This window comes from Bos grunniens, chromosome 16, assembly GCF_055505025.1.
Source record: "Bos grunniens cultivar Pamir isolate PY7600 chromosome 16, Bosgru_T2T1.0, whole genome shotgun sequence".
In the NCBI taxonomy this organism is placed as follows: Eukaryota; Metazoa; Chordata; class Mammalia; order Artiodactyla; family Bovidae; genus Bos; species Bos grunniens.
Window position 1 is genome coordinate 62,143,956 of NC_141180.1, and position 21,144 is coordinate 62,165,099.

Sequence of the window (21,144 nt, forward strand, 5' to 3'; positions counted from 1 at the left end):
AGTTTTATCTTTCATATTATTTTCCATTATGGTTTATCACAGGATATTGAATATAGTTTCTATACTACACAGTAGGACCTTCTTGTTTTTCCATTCTAAATTTAATAGTTTGCATCTGCTAATCCCAAATTCCCAATCCATCCTTATCCTATTCCCCTCACCCTCAGCAACCACAGGCCTGTTCTCTGTGTTTGTGAGTCTGTTTCTATTTTGTAGATAGGTTCATTTGTGTTGTATTTTAGATTCCATATATCAGTGATATTATATGGTGTTTTTCTCTTTTACTTAGTATGCTAATCTCTAGCTCCATCCATGTTGCTGCAAATGGCATTATTTCATTCTTTCTATGGTTGAGTAGTATTTCATTGTCTATATATACCACATCTTCTCTGTCTGTTCATCTGTCAGTTTATATTTAGGTTGCTTCTGTGTCTTGGCTACTATAAGTAGTGTTGTTATAGTGATGCATGTATTTTTTTGAGTTACGGTTTTGTCTGGATATATGCCCAAGAATGGAATTGCTGGATCATATGGTAGCTTTCAGAGAAGGCAATGGCACCCCACTCCAGTACTCCTACCTGGAGAATCCCGTGGATGGGAGAGCCTGGTAGGCCGAAGCCCATGGGGTCGCTAAGAGTCCGGTACAACTAAGCGACTTCATTTTCACTTTTCACTTTCATGCATTGGAGAAGGAAATGGCAACCCACTCCAGTGTTCTTGCCTGGAGAATCCCAGGGACAGAGGGGCCTGGTGGGCTGCCGTCTATGGGGTCACACAGAGTCAGACACGACTGAAGCGACTTAGCAGCAGTAGCATGGTGGCTTTATTTTTAGTTTTTTAAGGAACCTCCATACTTGTCTGCATAGCAGCTGTACCAATTTACATTCCCACCAACAGTGTAGGAGGGTTCCTTTTTCTCCAAACCCTCTCCAGCATTTTGTTATTTGTAGATTTTTTAATGATACTATCCTGAGCACTGTGAGGTGGTACCTCACTGTAGTTTTGATTTGCATTTCTCTAATAATTTGCAATGATGAGCATCTCTTCATGTGACTATTGGCCAACTGCACGTTTCTTTGGAGAAATGTCTGTTTAGGTCATCTACCCATTTTTCGATTAGGTTGTTAGATTTTTGTTGCTTAATTGTATGAACTATGTGTATCTTTTTGAAATTAGGCCTTTATCAGCATTTAATTTGCATATTTTCTCACAGTCCATAGGTTGTCTTCATTTTGTTTATAGTTTTCTTTTCTGTGCAAAAGATTATAAGTTTGGTCAAGTCCCATGTGTTATTTTTGCTTATATTTCTATTGCCTTGGGAAACTGACCTAAGGTAACACTGATATGATTTATGTCAGAGAATGTTTTTGTTTTTTTTTTTGGTGTAGCATTGCCTAGAATTATCAGTACAATAATGAATGGAGGGCATCTGTCTTACCCTGTCTTACCTGATTGTTATATTGATCATAAGATTTCTAGGACTTTAAATATAATTTACTGTATGATTTTAGTAAATTTTTATCAGATTAAGGATAATTTCTTTCATTTTTACCTGGCTAAGAGGTTTTATCATGAATGGGTGATGGATTTTATTAATTCTATTAAAATGATCATATGTCAATCAACTTTTCTAAGGGCTAAATCCTACAGAGTCATAATATGTCTTTTAAATGTGATGGTGGATACTACTTATTAATAATGTGAATTCATCTCAAGTGATTTTGATCTATGAAAACACATTTTTCTCATTAAGTTCTTGTTCAATTTTGATATTTTCTTAAGACATGTAGAAAGTTTGGTATGTGGCCAGTTTACCTATTTTCTGGAACCCCCCCCCACCCCGCCCTATATTGTATCAGTTATCAGTTGCAGATTTAATTAAAAAGTAGTAACAGAAAACTTCCCTGGTTAAACTGTCTGGACCTGGGGCTTTTTAGAGTAAGAGGCTCATTCAGGACTTTATTTCATTTTGTTTTAAAGCTGATTAATGTATTTGAGTGCAGTTGTTTAATTTTTCCTGTTTTTTTTAGAATTTCCCACTTTATGTAAACTTTTACATTTACTATCATAAAATTGTTCACATTTTTCTGTTTCTAAGGATAATCTGACCCACGAGGACTGAATGAGTATCTGTCATCCTAATACCCAAGACCCTCTGAAAAATATCATTTTGAGTGCATTACTAACAAACTGTCTTTGTAAATGTTCCATATTACCTAATAGTGTTATTTGTTCTTCATTGGAAAAAGATATTATCTTTTTCAGCTCAGTCCCGAAAGTCAAGATATGTAAGAAAACAAAAACTGTATCATATTGAATGCCCTGTAGGTAAAAGTAAAAAAATCATGCCCATTATTAGATAATCCAGTTTATATATATGTACATATATATAAAGCTGCGTCCGACTCTTTTGTGACCCAATGCACTGTAGCCCTCCAGGCTTCTCTGTCCATGGGATTTCCCAGGCAAGAATATTGGAGTGGGTTGCCATTGCCTTCTCTAGGGGAACTTCCTGACCCAGAGATTGAACATGTGTTTCCTGAATTGCAGGTGGATACTTTACCACTGAGCTACCAAGAAAGATCCATACACATATGTATGCTGCTGCTGCTAAGTCGCTTCAGTCGTGTCCGACTCTGTGCGACCCCATAGACGGCAGCCCACCAGGCCCCGCCGTCCCTGGGATTCTCCAGGCAAGAACACTGGAGTGGGTTGCCATTTCCTCCTCCAATGCATGAAAGTGAAAAGTGAAAGTGAAGTCGCTCAGTCGTGTCCGACTCTTAGCAACCCCATGGACTGCAGCCCACCAGGCTCCTCCATCCATGGGATTTTCCAGGCAAGATTACTGGAGTGGGGTGCCATTGCCTTCTCCCATATATATGTATCAAATCAGATCAGATCAGATCAGCTGCTCAGTCATGTCCAACTCTTTGCGACCCCATGAATTGCAGCACGCCAGGCCTCCCTATCCATCACCAACTCCCGGAGTTCACTCAAACTCATGTCCATCGAGGCGGTGATGCCATCCAGCCATTTCATCCTCTGTCATCCCCTTCTCCTCCTGCCCCAATCCCTCCCAGCATCAGAGTCTTTTCCAATGAGTCAACTCTTCACATGAAGTGGCCAGAGTACTGGAGTTTCAGCTTTAGCATCATTCCTTCCATAGAACACCCAGGACTGATCTCCTTTAGAATGGACTGTTTGGATCTCCTTGCAGTCCAAGGGACTCTCAAGAGTCTTCTCCAACACCACAGTTCAAAAGCATCAATTCTTCAGTGCTCAGCTTTATTTATATTCCCAATTCTCCCATCCATACATAACTACTGGAAAAACCATAGCCTTGACTAGATGGACCTTTGTTGGCAAAGTAATGTCTCTGCTTCTGAGCCAGGGTAGTATGCACTAAAAATACCTTGTTAGCTCTCCATTGCTTGAGAATCAACCTTTTATTCTTTCATAACTTCCAGGATATTTATTGAGTGTCTTATGGATAGAAGTATCTTTTAGATACTAATAATAAAATCTAGCACTTATTAAATACCCTGCATATCAAAAAATATTCTAAGATATAACTCACTAAAATTTACAAACTGAAAAAGGTACTATTACTATTCCTTTTTCATGTGTGAGAAAAATAGAGTAGAGCAAGGTTAGGAAACACTCCTGATGCAAAACATTTCATTCACTTTGTAGTAGATGGACAAACAAGTGAACAGACAGATACAATACAGAAGATCAATTAATAAAGGAAGTACATCTATGAATAAATACAAGCCCATTCTCTTTCACAGGTGGTAATACTTATTACAAAGGAATTTGGGACAACTTGTTTCAAACAAATAGTTTTAATTTTAATTGAAAAGAGTGTATATGTATGAGTTGGGAAGCTCAAGTTCAATTGCAAATCTAGTATTGATGGATTGTAAGATCTTATACAGGTAATTTATGCCATTTGGACTTTAGTTTCAACCATAAAATTAGGCAGTTGAAGTATAGTCAAGTTATAATTTTTTGACTCTTTAACCCTAATTAAAAGTTTTACTAATAGGACTTATGTATACATGGATACTTCATATTTAATCACAAGTATTATGAGTGTGTCTATCAAAAGTTAGACGTATAAGACTCCTTCTTTCACTGCATAAAAGTTCAAACAAATCTTTGATTAATCTTTAATTGGTACTGTCAATTAAAGCAGAGTATAATGTAGTTAAGTGGTATCACAATGTAGTTCATGAACCCCTTAGAGTCCCAGAAACTTTTTCAGGAAATCTACTAGGTCAAAAATATTTTGATAATTGATATGAGGACATTATATGTCTTTTTCAGTCTCATCTCCTCAAAGTGCACAGTGGAGTTTTCCAAGTATGTAATGATGTTTTCTCTCTGCTGGCTAGTAGAATATATGCTTCTTAATATTTTCTCAATTTTAATTTTTTTATATAGCAAATGTGGGATATATAAAGCACAGAAACTAAAGCTTTTAGGGATCCTTATTATTTTTTAAAAATAGGGGTCCTAAGACCAAAACGTTAGGACTGTGGATGCAGTTGACAAGGACATTTGAACTGAAAATAGTACAGAAATAAAACATAACCGTGCCATTTGTTAGCACTGTGACTCTGGGCAAATTACTTACCTAAGCCTCAGTTTCCTTACCACTTTCAGAGCTTTGTCATGCAGATGAAATGAGATAATACGTGTAAAGCCCTTTTTACGCAAGGTATGACAACTTCCCTGGTGGCTCAGACAGTAAAGTGTCTACCCGCAATGCAAGAGACCTGGGTTCAATTCCTGGGTCAGGAAGATTCCCCTGGAGAAGGAAATGGCAACCCACTACAGTACTCTTGCCTGGAAAATCCCATGGATGGAGGAGCCTGGTTGGCTACAGTCCATGGGGTCGCACAGAGTTGGACATGACTGAAATGACCTAGCATGCATGGTATTCCTATTATGGCAGCCTGAGTAGACTAATACAACCCCCTACATAAATTTTTCACACAGCAACCAAAGTGGTCTCTTTTTTTATTCCTTTATTTGGTAACTCAGATGGTAAAGAATCTGCCTGCAATGTGGGAGACCTGGGTTCAATCCCTGGGTAGGGAAGATCCCCTGGAGAAGGAAATGGCAACCCACTCCAGTACTCTTGCCTGGAGAATTCCATGGACAGAGGAGCCTGGCGGGCTACAGTCCATGGGGTCACAAAGAGTCAGACACAACTGAGTGACTAAAACACACACACACACACACACACACATTTTTTGTTGAGGTATAGTTGATTTATAGTGTTGTGTTAGCTTATGGTGTACAGCAAGGTACTCAATTTTATGTATATATTTATTTATATATATATATATGTTAGTATATATATATATGTATATATATACACATCTTCTTTTTCAGATTATTTTCCATTATATTTTATATCAAAATATTGAGTATAATTTCCTGTACTATGCAGTAGGCCCTTGTTGTTTCTCTTTTTTATATATAGTTTTTCTGCTAATCCCAAACTCCTAATTTATTCCTCATGCCTTTCTCCTTTGATAATCAAAAGTTTGTCTTCTGTGTCTGTGAGTCCATTTCTGTTTTGTAAGTAAATTCATTTGTATCACTTTTTAGATTGCACATATAAGTGATGTATGATATTTGTCTTTGGCTTACTTCACTTACTACGATAATCTCTAGGCCCACTCATGCTGCTGTAAATAGCATGATTTAATTCCTTTTATGGCTGTGTAGTATTCCATTGTATATATGCACCTCATTTTCTTTATCCACTCATTCATTGATGGACATTTAGGTGGTTTCCATGTCTTGGCCTTTATGAATAGTACTGCAAGGAACATTCCTGTGCATGTAGCTTTTTGAATGAGAGTTTCTCCAGATATATGCATAGGAGTGGGATTGCTGTATCATATGGTGACTCAATTTTTAGTTTTTTAAAAGAAGAATGATCTCTTTAAAACCTAAATCGAATCGTGTCACTCCCTTGCTAAAAGGCCTTCAATAATTTTCCATTGAAATTAGCACCAGGTTCTGACTCTTGGCCTAAAAGATGCACACCGTCTCGCACCTGCTCATCACTTTGACTGTACCTTGGGCTGTTCTCCTTCTCGCTCACACCCTCACTCACACTAGCTTCTCTCTGTCAGCAAAACTCCCAAGCTCATCCTTCTGCCTGAAAGTTTCTCCCCTGGTTCTTCACATGGTTTCTCCGCAGTCTAAAGAAGTTTCTAAATGAAATGTCTTCAGGGATTTTCACCCATCCTCCTTAAGCCAAGACTCACTCTCCCCACCACCTAAACCTAAACACTAGTTCATCGCTCTACTTATTCCCTTCATAACTTGCCACAATTTTTGACTCTCTCCATTTTGCTTGTAGATGGCCCATTTTTTCTCATTTTAATATAAGACTCAGGAGGGTACTGTTTCATCGCTTTTGTTTTCTGCTGTGTCCTCAGAGCTTAGAGGGGTGTCAAGTACACAGGAAGCCTTCACTAAATGTGTTTAATCAAGGATTGAATAAATATAAGGCTGGCTGGAATGAATGAAATTTGGTTCAATGTAGTTTAGTGCCCTTTTTCTGTAAAATAGATTGCCAGGTCATTGAGTATGCATATTTTTAATTTTGATAGATCAGGACTGCTTTTTAATATTTAGTGTGACTGATTTGCCACTTTAGAATTTAATTATCACAAATTTATTTTTTTTCCTCTTCTCTTTTGAAAAATGAGCCATTTCAAACTATTCTTTTCCTCTCTCAGTGTTTTTATGGTACCTGAGGTGTCATCGTTCACTTTGTAAGAACCCTAGCTTTTGCTTTACAGGCTAAATTGATAGACCCCATTCGTCTATAAAGAAAACTTTTGTGAATTGAATGTTCTTTTTGCATTGGCCCCTCGTTACAAAATGAATGACATACTTCAATGAGAGAAAAGAAATACCACACACCCCCCAAGTTTTTCACATATCATTCTTCTTCTCTGAACATAGATATTTGTGAAAGTACAGACACAAAAGTATACTACATGGCACTAACACATGAATACTCTAAGCTAAACATTTTAGATTTGAAACTTATAATTTTTATAACAAACTCCTGACTAATCAATTCTATAACACTACATGTTAACAATTACTTAATGGGAGGATATGCATTTATACTTTCTTGAAATCTTTCCAGTTGAGCCCTCTGACATTAGTTAGAACCCAGAACTAGGAATTCCCTGGTGGCTCAGCTGGTAAAGAATCCACCAGCAATGCAGGAGACCCTGGTTCAATTTCTGGATTGGGAAGATTCCTGGAAAAGGGATAGGGTACCCACGCCAGTATTCTTGGGCTTCCCTGGTCAGGCTCAGCTGGTAATGAATCTGCCTGCAATGAGGGAGACCTGGGTTTGATCACTGGGTTGGGAAGATTCCCTGAAGAAGGGAACAGCTACCCACTCCAGAATTCTTGCCTGGAGAATTCCATGGACTGTATAGTTCATGGGGTCCCAATGAGTTGGACATGACTGAGGAACTTTTACTTTCACTTTTCATTCCTATTGTTTATACCTTTGAATTAGTTCCGTTTTACTTTGTGGTCATCAGCAGTATCCCTAAACTTTTCTAGTTGATTCTAGCTGTTTGATATGTACAGGGTATAAGGGTATGGATGGTTCAACACAAACATGTCTCCGCTACCAACAGAAACCATAGACCCAGGTACATGCGATCCTGACAGGAAGTCAGGACACAGGACAGTATAATTGGCTTCAATTCAGTCCAGTTTTCATAATCCCCACCTGGATACAAACACTGGGTAAAGAGTAATTTGAAATTTTGAAATGAAGCAAACATTCAATACATACAGTATACTAACACATATATATGGAATTTAGAAAGATAGTAACAATAACCCTGTGTACGAGACAGCAAAAGAGACACTGATGTATAGATCAGTCTTATGGACTCTGTGGGAGAGGGAGAGGGTGGGGAGATTTGGGAGAATGGCATTGAAACATGTATAATATCATGTATGAAATGAGTCGCCAGTCCAGGTTCGATGCATGATGCTGGATGCTTGGGGCTGATGCACTGGGACAACCCAGAGGGATGGTATGGGGAGGGAGGAGGGTTCAGGATGGGGAACACAGGTATACCTGTGGCGGATTCATTTCGATATTTGGCAAAACGAATACAATATTGTAAAGTTTAAAAATAAAATAAAATTTAAAAAAAAGGAAAAAAAATCTTATTCCCAAGGTTATCATGTTTCAATTTATAGGAGCAGAAACTTTGTCTCTTAAGACTATGAGCTGAACAAGGCACATATTTGGCGTTATCATACACAGTTGAGGAATAATAGCTTCAACCTCTTTGTACGGCTGCCATAGTCACTTATGTATAATATCTGTGACGGTGAGCATTTTTATGCCAACATTATCTAGTTTCCAATTGTAAATTTACTATTTATAGCATATCTATTTTTTTCTTTTTTTCAATTGAAGTATAGTTGATTTATAACATGTTAGTTTCAGATGTGCAGCAAAGTGATTCAGATATGGTGTGTGTGTGTTCTTTTCAGATTCTTTTCCCTTATAGGTTATTAAAAATATTAAGTAGAGTTCCCTATGCTATACAGTAGGTCCTTGGTGTGTATCTATTTTATATATAGTACTGTGTATATTTTAAATCAAACTCCTAAATTACCCTTGTTGTTTATTTTATATATAGTAGTTTGTATCTGATAATCACAAACTCCTAATATATCTCCCTGGTCCCCCCTTTCCCCTTTAATAGCTATAAGTTTACTTTCTATGTCTGCAAGTTTATGTTTCTTATGAGTTGATTTGTAGCATTTTTTAATATTCCACATATAAGCAATATAATATATTTGTCTTTCTCTGGCTGACTTACTTCACTTAGTATGATAAACTCTAGGTTCATCCATGTTGCTGCAAAATCTAATTCTTAAGAAAGCACTCTATCACCTTTTACATATGAAAAATCTATACATGTTGGCTGAATAATGATTAAATTAATTATTCCATCTAAACAGATTTCTTATTTTACCGCCCACTAGCCGTGACCTGTACTATGACAGGACAAAATTTAAAAGTTCTTCCATCACTCCTTCAAATGATAGAGTTCTTTACTTATTTATAACTATAATTATTTCTTAAAATTGTCTCTAATGTTGTTGATTGTTTCCTACCAAATATGGTCCAAAAACTTTAGGGTGACATTCCACAATCCCTTCCAGTCATACCACCCTCTTCCTTGCCTTAATCCCCACTATTGCCCTATATCCACAGCTCTGTGGCTCATGCAACTCTTAGCTCTTTCCCAAACATATCCTGCAGTTTTTCTTCTATTCTTTCCTCCAATCCTGCACACATTTTCATCTACTCAAACTTTATATCTTTCCTGTCTTATATCAGATGCCAATGAAGTTTTCCCCAGTGCTTTACCTCCTCCTTTCCCAACTAGAAGTATTCCCCTCAGTAATTCCCTGATTTTCCTGGCACTCAGTTGTATCATTTACCATACTCTGAATTGTGTGTGTCTGTATGCATTATTGATACGCTCTATTAGATTATAAGCTCCTAAGAATCAGAAGCCTGTCCTATGCATCTTGTATCCCCCACACCAGTCTTGTACCAGATGCCCCAAAGAACTGAAAGAATTGAAAGCACCTCCTGGCCAACAATGCTGAATGTTTCCACTGACCATTCTGGGACCTCTGTCATGCCACTAAGCAATGCTACCTAAGAAACACACTGTTCACATGCGTGACAGTAGACCATGAACCTAAAGGGTATTTTCTTCTACCTTTATTATACGATCAGTCTATCTGTTCCTTGGAAGAAAAGCTATGACAAACCTAGACAACATATTAAAAAGGAAAGACATTACTTTGTCAACAAAGATTTGTATAGTCAAAGCTCTGGTTTTTCCAGTAGTCATGTATGGGTGTGAGAGTTGGACCATAAAGAAAGCTGAGCACTGAAGAATTGATGCTTTTGAACTGTGGTGTTGGAGAAGACTTTTGAGAGTCCATTGGACAGCAAGGAGATCAAACCAGTCCATCCTAAAGGAGACCAATCCTGAATATTCATTAGAAGGACTGATGCTGATGCTGAAACTCCAATACTTTGACCACCTGATGCGAAGAGCTGACTCATTAGAAAAGACCCTGATGCTGGGAAAGATTGAAGGCAGGAGGAGAAGGGGATGACAGAGGATGAGATGGTTAGACGGCATCACCAACTCAATGGACATGAATTTGAGCAAACTCTGGGAGTTAATAATGGACAGGGGAGCCTGGCGTGCTGCAGTCCATGGGGTTGCAAAGAGTCAAACACAACTGAGTGACTGAACTGAACTGAACTGATCTTAGATTCTGGAGCAACTCTACATATATTTATGTGTCATTGAAAAATGTCTTCTTTATCCCACCAACTAGGAGATCTGCAGGCAGAGATGGCACTCATAAAGTCAGTGGATGTGTGAAATTAATGGAAATTTTCTTACTATATTAACATTTTGCAGTCTTGGAAGTCCATGCTTATCTAACCATGAATAAGCATTCAAGGTTGATAATTTGGTGATGGGTGATAGAGAGATCATTTCTGTATTAAGACTGATTTGATTTTTACAAAATAAGTACTAGATATAAATTATATTGATGAGCTTTTGGAGAACTCAAAAATTAACTTTATGAATGGAAAGGAATATATACTGATAACACTTCAAATTATCTGGCTTTCAGAAATCTAGAAAAATATCTTGTGATGATTTTTTAATGCACTAAACTGTATACAAGTCATCCAGTTGATTGGATGTACTCTGCTCAAAGCCATGAATTTCAAGTGATGCTAAATGAGAACTTTTTCTATTTCTCGTGTTTCAGTTGTAACTAAGCCAGAAGCTTCTCAATAGCCATTCCTTTATTTTATCATTATGACAAGGCAACTATAACTTTTGATAAAACCGAGAAGCAGTATCCAAGTGGTTCAACTGAAGTTAATATATTTATACTTACAGAAGTTAATATATTTAGATCTAGATTTCTCTAAAGCTCTCTGCAAAAAAAAGCAAACTTTTGATATGATGCATTCTCTGGCTCTTGACATTCATGAGAATTAAGGAGGCGAGGAAATATCCTACAACCAGGTAAAGACTGATAAACCAAAAGTCACCCTTTTAAATGAGCCCAAGATAAGGGGTAAAGGCAGAAGAAACCTCATTGGCTGGGAATAAAGTTTAAGGTGACCAGAAAGATTGGGCTTCCCAGGTGGTGCTAGTGGTAATGAACCCTGCCAACACAGGGGAGGTGAGAGACGTGGGTTCGATCCCTGGGTCAGGAAGATCCCCTAGAGAAGGGCATGGCAACCCACTCCAGTATTCTTGCCTGGAAAACCTCATTGACAGAGGAGCTTGGCGTGCTGTAGTCTATAGGTTTGCAAAGAGTCAGACACGACTGAAGTGACTTAAACTTAGCAGGAGGATTAACCCTTTCCAGAATATAATAAGCACACATAAAGCTTGATGAGCACAGCAGTGCCCAGACATCACTGCTCTAGTTCATTACCAGGAGCAGAATAAAAAGAGTCTTTAGGGCCAAGGAAAATGGGTTCAATGAAAATGCACCTTAAAGACCAGAGGGAAGGCTTTGGAAACTGCTGGATCATCAGATCAATAGACTCAAAGATGACTAAGTTAGGTTGCTTTATGCAGTTTAAACATTTGTGCAGGGAGTCTCCCCATGCAGCCTTTTATTGACAGCTACAGATCAATGGTAATTTTTGATCATTTTCAACCTACATAAACCTATTGACCCCATGGCCACCTTTGGGGCACTTCAAGTCATCAAAAATAATCAGAGGAGATGGTGTAAAATTGTCAGGCTGGCAAAGACTCCAAGTAGTTTCATGTGCCCCAGGAGCAGAGTTGAGAGGTTAAAATGTAGTTCAAATTGCCCGCAGAACCTCAACTGGCAGAGTGTTCCAGAGAGTCTTGTCTTATGTCTCATAAAAGGACTCACTGATTTGTATCTAGATGCTGCTGTTGTTGTTGCTTAGTCACTCAGTCGTATCTGCCTATTCTGTGACCCCATGGACTGTAGGCTGCCAGGCTCCTCTGTCCACAGGATTTCCCAGGCAAGAATACTGCAGTGGGTTGCCATTTCCTTTTCCAGGGGATCTTTCTGACCCAGGGGTTGAACCCCCTCTCCTGCAGTGGCAGGCCTATTCTTTACTGCTGAGCCATCAGGGAAACCCATCCAGATGCTGACTCTCATGCATATCAGATTAAGAACAGAAAGCGTTATCTCATGGAAAGTATTAGGTTGCAGAGAACAGATTATTTCTGTTTTCCTTTATTGAGTCATTCTTTTCATCTGCTGCCTAACGGAAGTGGTTAATACACTTCTAGAATTTTTTAAAATAGGTACATTATGTGGATGTAAACGTGGATGGAGCAAAGACAAAAGGGAAGCAGGTATAAGTTGGTAGCCCAGAGGTCAGGAGTAACAAAAACAAGTATATCTAAAAAAAATCAGTAGGACTGGAAAGCGAAATAAAATGACAACAATGGAGAGAAAAAAGGAAGAGCCTTGAATTGAGATCATCTGCAGAGGGAAGGAGGCAGAAGCAGCAGAGGAGTAGAAGTAAGGAAGATGGTTTTTAATAAGGACTTTTCCCAATCAAGGGAATAGCCTGCTGCAACCCCAAAGGAAGGAAAGGAACCCCAAGCATGTAAGATCCACAGGGCTCAAGCACATATTCTGAATTTAAGGAAAATCACAAGTAACTAAATAAACAGGCAAGACACAACCCAATCTATAGAGATTTTATAATGCCCAGATTTTATGGTAAGATTCCAAACTAGGGAACTCTGAGGTTAGAAATCCATTCAGGGAAGAATGACATAAATGATTTCCCGAAACGTCTGTTGGTATTGAGATTTGGTTATTGCCACAGGATAAATTTATAGGGATTGTCCTGCCATTTTTAAGTTTTCTTTATTTTTTATATAAACTTTACTAAGTACTGACAAAAAGTGTGGCTGCCACTGAGGTTTATTTAAAGCATATGTGTGTGTGAATGTGTATGTGTGTGTGTGTGTGTGTGTGTGTTGTAACTTTGCGGAAATAACAAGTTAACATAATACGGAAATTTGTCATCAGTATAAATGTATGATATAAAAATTCTCCTTCATGTTTCCTTTATGTTTATCATATATGATTACTCTATTTTTTAAGAAGATATATAGGCCAAATTAAGCAAAACAACCACTGTAATCACCTTTTGTAGGCGTCTACATATAAACATTTCTGTGTCAGGCATGCATGAACTGAAGCTCAAGACCTGCAGGTCATATTTCCACATTAGATGGTGGAGGTTTTGAGGCCAGAGCATTTTCAGTACTTCTGCTTTTAAGGATCTGGCTATAAATGTTTATTAAAAGAATCTATAATGAAATCAGTTTTGTTATTTTTTAAATGGTTGCCTGGAGTGTGTTGGATGACTGAACGTCGGTTGTTAATCACTGAGCACTCTTGGTACCAAAACTGTTTGATAGTATTGCCATCTAGGGGCTGAACGGAATTCTCAGCTCTGAAATAAACTGTAATTGAGCAGGTGCTGCTGTTGACAATATACATATGTTTTTGCTTTATAGCCCACATGCTTTTCATGTTTCTTATGACAAAAGGATCTCTAAATGTCCCCCAGCAGCCTACCTTTTTTTTTATATATAATCTGTTAGAGGTGATTACTATTTGCTTTGGAGCTGATGCTTTTTTGGCATCTATTACCGAATATTCTGAACAAAGAATTGTTCTTTTTTGCATTATTAATCTTGCCCATGTTTGCCCTATTTCCACAGAAAAGGAATCATTTATCAGAAAAGAATGTTTGTAATCGGGACTTGTAGCATCTTCAGCTTTAATATTCATTATGGTCATTCTAGTTCTGTGCTATATTTATCTAAAAGGCCAATCCAATGTTGTTGGAGAAATAAGTTTTAAATATTTATGATCTAACTTTTAATATTTCAAAAAAGAGAAATTAGTATTTCTGTAAAATTTGTTTCAGAGTCTGGTCGCTTAGCAAATGTTTAAATATTAAAAGATTTCAAGAGGTTAGCGTGTAATATCATAATAGGACCTTATTGAAACAGGAAAATTGACTTTACAAGTTTTTGATAAGTAAAGGAAATTATATTTCCTCTGTTTGTGTTTAACACATAATAAACATTAACTCATACCAACTTTACAAAACTTATCACCAAGGATGTGGGGAAACAGTGTCAAAAATGATTTCTACAGTGTTTTGGTTTTGTCTGACCAGGTGTTTTTTTGAAAAGTGGTTCAGTTGGATTTGTTTCAGAATTATTCTAGATTCTATTCAAAATGTTATTTGGATGCCCTCAGAAAGAATTTCCATACACATGACTTTGGTTCTCTCTGGTACCTACTCTCAGAAATAACTTCCTCTTCTTCATCTCACGTTCCTCCTCCTGTGCCCACCAAGAAAAGGCAATTGGAGACTATCTGTCACATTTAAGCATCAAATAAACCAAAGCTGACCTCATGCACCATTAAGTGTAGATATTCTACTAAACCAGTAAAAAGTTCCTTGTGATTATCCACACCCAATAGGTACACAACAGAAAGAGTCTGTGGATGTGTGTTTGCCTGTACACACATTACTGGTCACTTGCAGACATAATTTCTATCTGTAAGCAGGTATTTCCATCCAGCCCAGTCCTAAGCAAAGAGCACCTTAGGATTCTTGGCAGTTTAATTAAGCAAAATATGGTAATTGCTGGTCTCCAAGCAGAGGATAACTCATCCTGCTATCCTTCTTTTTTTAATTTTAAATTAAGAAGAACCGAACACTGAAAACCTAGCTAACAGTTATTTTTGGTAAATTAAGTAGTTTTAGTTAGCATGTTTTTAACAAAGTGATTTTCACACTGATATTAATAGTAGACTGCTCTCTGGATGTTTGTGCATTTATAGTTCAGTTAGTGGTTTTTTCTTGTGTTTATTTTATTGCCTTTGTAAAATGTATATGCACACCAAGAGAATGAAAGAGGATACTGGAGAGATGGGGAGAGTTTTCTATATAAACAAATAGTTTTGGGGTTTAAAGAGAGAATTACGGTTGCTGTGGTTCAATTTCTAGACCCCTAAGATTATCCCATTCCCTGCCATGCAACTTGGTACCACTGATTTCCATCATAAGCTGGATGCGACACTGACCTGAAACATCTTAGATTTTTGTATTGTTGTAATTATATATCACATCCCTTGGGTTGCAAGCTCTGGAAAAGCAAAGATCCTACTGATCCGAGGTGTGTATGTATGAAATCACACAACATTAGGTAATACATTTAGCGTGTGAAGAACAAGAAAACACCATATTGTTTTCTTAATAATTCAAAGCTCTGCTGTGCTATTTGTGCTGCCAGTGGTGAGATACCTTGTCCAGAGAATGACCTTCTAGCCACCAGTAGCAATTTTCCAAAAGGAAACTAACCTGTTCATTTTCTTCCAGGGAACCAGCTATCAAGCCCACCTGTTTGGTTTGGAACCCTTCACCACATATCACGTTGGTGTTGTGGCCACAAACCAGGCAGGAGAAGTTTCAAGCCCCTGGACTCTGGTTCAGACCCTCGAATCTTCCCCCAGTGGGCTGAGCAACTTCACAGTGGAGCAGAAAGAGAATGGGAGGGCACTGCTGCTGCAGTGGTCGGAGCCTGTGAGAACCAATGGTGTGATTAAGGTAAAGTCTACCCTGGATATGTGGTCATGTTTGGTGTTCTCCAGATAAATAGATGAGCCCTGACGTGCCATCAGGTCACTGCGGGAACACTCCCTTCACAGTCTGGTTAATTCTTCCCGATAGCTCCTCCAGGCACTTAATCATAGATCAGAGAAAACTAGCTCACATGTGTTATGCTTCCTGTGAACCCGACGCTAGCTAAGTACTCTCCATGGATTATCTCATTTAATCCTCACATCAGCCCTATGCGGTAGGTATCATTAAATTTCACCAGGCACATAAAGGCTAAATCATTGTCCAAGGCTAAATAGCATTGCGATGATTGAATTGGGATTTGAAGCTAGGAAGTCACACCAGAACTGAACTCCACATGACTGTGTTCCTACTACGTCCTGAATGGTCCTGCCTGACCCTTTGCTCAACCTTTCTCTAATGTGCACTTTGAATGGAGCTCACTCAGCAGGAAACAGGAAGCCCCACATGTCTGCTAAGTCCCCAATGTCCCTATGTGGCCAGGAGGTGCAGTCTTGTTAATATCACATATAACTCAGGCTTCACCAGTCTCTGAGCCCAAATGAGGTTGCATTTCCATTGTTACCCAAGTTAGGATGCTTTGAAGTATCACCCACATGAGAAACAGCCTCATCTCCCTTCTGATTTTCTTCCACCGTGGTAGTGGCAACTCAGCTGTCCACCTATTACTGCCTCAGTCCATAGTCTTCTCTGGCCCTGGACCACTACTCAGGCCTTCACCAACTGCCTTGTACAGGCTGGGGCTGCAGAATTTCCATTCGCTACGCCTCTCATAGACACTCTGCCTCTCCTTGACCACTGTCTCTCAAGGTGGCTGAGACTCAGCTATGCCTTTGAGTAAAGCTTCCCTGAAACCCCTATGAGGAGGATGCCAGCAGGAAATTACCTACAGCAGTGACTTAGAGCCATAACTAGAGCTCGCAGCCCAGACCCGCTCTCATGGGCCTTCCTGTAGGCTGCCTCACCGCCTGGTGTGCTGGCTGCTTCTCTGCCCACCTCCAGGCCAACTGCAGGCAGCACAAGCAACTGCTTTCTCCCAGTCCCCAATGTGTGACACAGCCAGACTTCAACTCTGGGACAGGAGGCCTGAGCCTTAGGAACCATGGATTTGAAATCCAAGCCACAGCGCTAAGGTTCCCAGCAGAAAGAAGAGTTTCTTTTCTCACACCCATCAAGGCATCCCTGATTACGAGTATTTGCTTCCTGTCCCTGCATCTGCCTTTTCCCAGAATGATTGACAATAAAAATATCTACTCCTTATACCTGCATTTGCATTTTGCCAAATATTTATTGAGCTTCTACTAAGTGCCAGGCAATTATCCAAGAGTGAACAAGACAGGCACGGTCCCTCCTGTTACAGACCTTACGTGTGTGTCAAACAAAAAACTAGTACACAGATAGACCAGAGATCTTCAGAGAGTAGTGAACAGAACTAGCGAATTAAACAGAGTAATGTAATAATTCCTGTTCAGTCTTTAGAATGATCATTTGAACTGAGTTGACATTTGAGCTGAGCCCTGAATAAGACAGAGGCAGTCATGTGAAATATGAGAACAGTAAATGCAGGACCTGAAGCCAGGGATGCATTTGGTGTCTTCACATCAGCGAAAGCAAGCCAGTGTGGTTGAAGCAATGGCTGGGGGAGGTGGGGCAGGGGATAGAAAGATGACACTAGAAGAGGTTCAAGGGATCAGCAGGGAGTGGATGGTGCGCAACCTTGTGGTCTGTGATCAGGGGCTTAGAATTTATTCTGAGTACAGTGAAAAATCATGGAAGTGTTTAGGCAAAGGAATAGCCCAATTAAATTTATATTTTTTTTAAAATCACTCTGGCTCCTAGGTAGAAAGTGGGCTATAAGACCAGTGGTGTTTGGAGTCTATTAAGAATTCAGGGTGGAATTGACTGTGGGTTGAATCCCAGTGGAAGTTGTGAAGGCAGAAAAAGGTGGGTGGATTGGGAGTGCATTGAGAAAGTAGAGATAATGATATTTGTTAATGGGCTAAATGTGACATGTGAAGAAAAAGGAATATTTCTGAATGACTTACAGATTTTGGTCTTGAGTCCGTAACCAGAAAGGTAAGGCTGGAAGATGGGCAGGTCTAAGGAGACAAGTAGGCAGGTGGAGGTACAAGTCTAGAACTCTCTCAAGAGTGCTTCATGAAGATGTATATACTTGGAATTCATGAGCAGATGGGTAATGTTCAAACCCAAAGTCCTAGAGCAGATCAGCTATGGAGAGACTATAACTGAGATGAAGAGACCCTGGATTCAAGCCCAGGGGAATACAGAAATTTGGAGGTCAACAAAAATTTGGAGGTCAAGAGAAAGGAGATGATCTGGCAAGGCAAGTGAGGGAGGAAAAATAGATGAGTGGGATATTCCAAAAGGGAAGAGAAAATGTGCCAAATGGTGTAGAGAGATAAGTGAAAGAGGGCAGAGATATGACCCTGTATTTGGAAACCAAGAGGTCATTGTGATCTTGACAAGAAAATCAAGTGGTAACATGGGAAACCTGATCAGGATGTTTTGAGGAAATAGGATAGCAACTCCTCAAAGAAGTGTAGATGGAAAGAAAAGCAGAGAAATGGAGCACGAGCCAGGGGACTATGGCGTCAAGAAATTTTCTTCAAAAATCAATGAAAGATACTAGAGTACATGTAAACGCTAATGGAAGTAACTCAGTAGAGGGAGATAAACCAGTGATGCAAGAAATAATGAGAGTAATTGTGAGAGTGAAATCTATATGAAGGGGGGAGGCATGGGATCCAGGGCCCAGGTGGTCTTCAGTGGGGGCAGAAATACTTTATCCATAACAAAAGGAAGGGAGGCAAATAGTGTATGTCTGGATTCACACATATGGTGGTGATAATATATAATGGGAGAACATTCCTTTCTGACTGCCTCTAGTTTCCTCAGTCAAACATGTGGTCATGTCAACAACAGGAGAGGCTGGCCATTAGTAGGGAAAGGAGAGACATGAAATAATCACTCTGGAAAATGAGAGAGTAAGCATATGGTTTTATAGTTGGTGATCATCTATTTAAAAGTTATAGGAATAAGTTTAAAATGAGACCAGTTGTTGTTGTTGTTGTTCAGTCACTAAGTCATGTCCATTTTTTTGCCACCCCATGGACTGCAGCACACCAGGCTTCCCTGTCATTCACTGTCTCCCAGAGTTTGCTCAAACTCACGTCCATTGAATCAATGATGCTATCCAACCATCTCATCTTCTGTTGCCCCCTTCTCCTCCTGCCCTCAATCTTTCCCAGCATAATGGTATTTTCCAGTGAGATGGCTCTTCATTCACATCAGGTGACCAAAGTATTGGAGCTTCAACTTGAGCACCAATCCTTCCAGTGAATATTCAGGGACCCAGTCAATATATTTGACTGTTTTTGTCCAAACTCAGTTGGAAGCTAAGTTTGAGAGGGAGAAATGAATTTAGCATTAATTAGAAATTTGCTTCAGATGGTGACTGCAGTCATGAAATTAAAGACGTTTGCTCCTTGGAAGAAAAGCTGTGACCAACCTAGACAGCATATCAAAAAGCAGAGATATAACTTTGCCAACAAAGTTCCATCTAGTAAAAGCTATGGTTTTTCCACTAGTCATATATGGCTGTGAGAGTTGGACCATAAAGAAAGCTGAGTGCCAAAGAATTGTTGCTTTTGAACTATGGGGCTGGAGAAGATTCTTGAGAGTCCCTTGGACTGCAGGCAGATCCAAGCAGTCCATCCTAAAGGAAATCAGTCCTGAATATTCATTGGAAGGACTGATGCTGAAGCTGAAACTCCAATACTTTGGCCACCTGATGTGAAGAACTGACTCACTGAAAAGACCCTGATGGTGGGAAAGATTGAAGGTAGGAGGAGAAAGGGATGACAGAGGATGAGATGGTTGGATGGCATCACTGACTCAATGGACATGAGTCTGAGCAAACTCTGGGAGCTGGTGATGGACAGGGAAGCCTGGCGTGCTGCAGTCTGTGGGGTTGCAAAGAGTCGGACACAACTGAATGACTGAACTGAACTGAGAAATTTGCCAAGTGAATATGGGGTGTGAGAATATTGAGGGGACAGAGAATCATTGAGGCTTTCAAATTGATTATGTAATCTGAATTCCCTTCAGAAAATACTCTATACCTCTTCCCTCAGGGGTATAGATTATGTAATTGAATATGGGGTGTGAGAATATTGAGGGGACAGAGAATCATTGAGGCTTTCAAAATGATTATGTAATCTAAATTCCCTTCAGAAAATACTCTATACCCCTTCCCTCAAGAAGGGGGTATATACCCCTTGCCTTGAGACCCCCAACAAGAAAATCACATCAAAATACAATAGTCCAACAAGAAGAAGATTTCCAAGTCTAAGTTCTTTAATCTTAAATAATGTTAAAGTACATCAACAACCCAGTCTAAGTCAAGCAACAAGTTAGGCTACTTCTCCTCTTCCCCAAAGAACAATGAGTAGTATATGTTGGAAATGTGCTCTACATTTGTATAATGAGTTTTCAGATGGTTTTCCCCAGAAAAAAAGTATATTTTGCTCCAAAGCAGCCACCAATTCTTCCATAACTGGTGAGAGAAAATAGGGTGGTTTTTTCCATTCCTTGTCTCCTCGTATCTATATTTTTATACACATGTATAAGGCAATGGCAACCCACTCCAGTGCTCTTGCCTGGAAAATCCCATGGATGGAGGAGCCTGGTGAGCTACAGTCCATGGGGTCGCGAAGAGTCAGACACGACTGAGTGACTTCCCTTTCACTTTTCACTTTCACACATTGGAGAAGAAAATGGCAACCCACTCCAGTGTTCTTGCCTGGAGAATTCCAGGGATGGGGGAGCCTGGTGGGCTGCCGACTATGGGGTCGCACAGAGTCGGACACGACTGAAGTGACTCAGCAGTTATAACATATATGTGTACCTCGGCACATACATGTGTGCCTATACACAGACACATTGATATATTTTCTGCCATGGCACTCTAGTACCTATGATTAAGCATTATAATCCATTTTCCAATAAATATTGTAGGAGATGGACAATGTGGATATGCCCTATTAGCCTACTGGGGATGAAATCAGAAGCACTTAATATTTATAAAATAGTGAATTGGAATACTAATCCCCACTTCTAAAAAAAATAAAAACAGGAGGAAACCCCATAAGCACTCTTTAAGTCAAAGAATCAGGTTCAGTAACTCTTAGCTTTTAGATACATGCTTACATGACACACACAGAGTCAGACACAACTGAGCTGACTGACTACATGACACCCAACTTAATAAAAAAAGGAGAGCAAAGATCCCATTCCTCAAATTAATATCA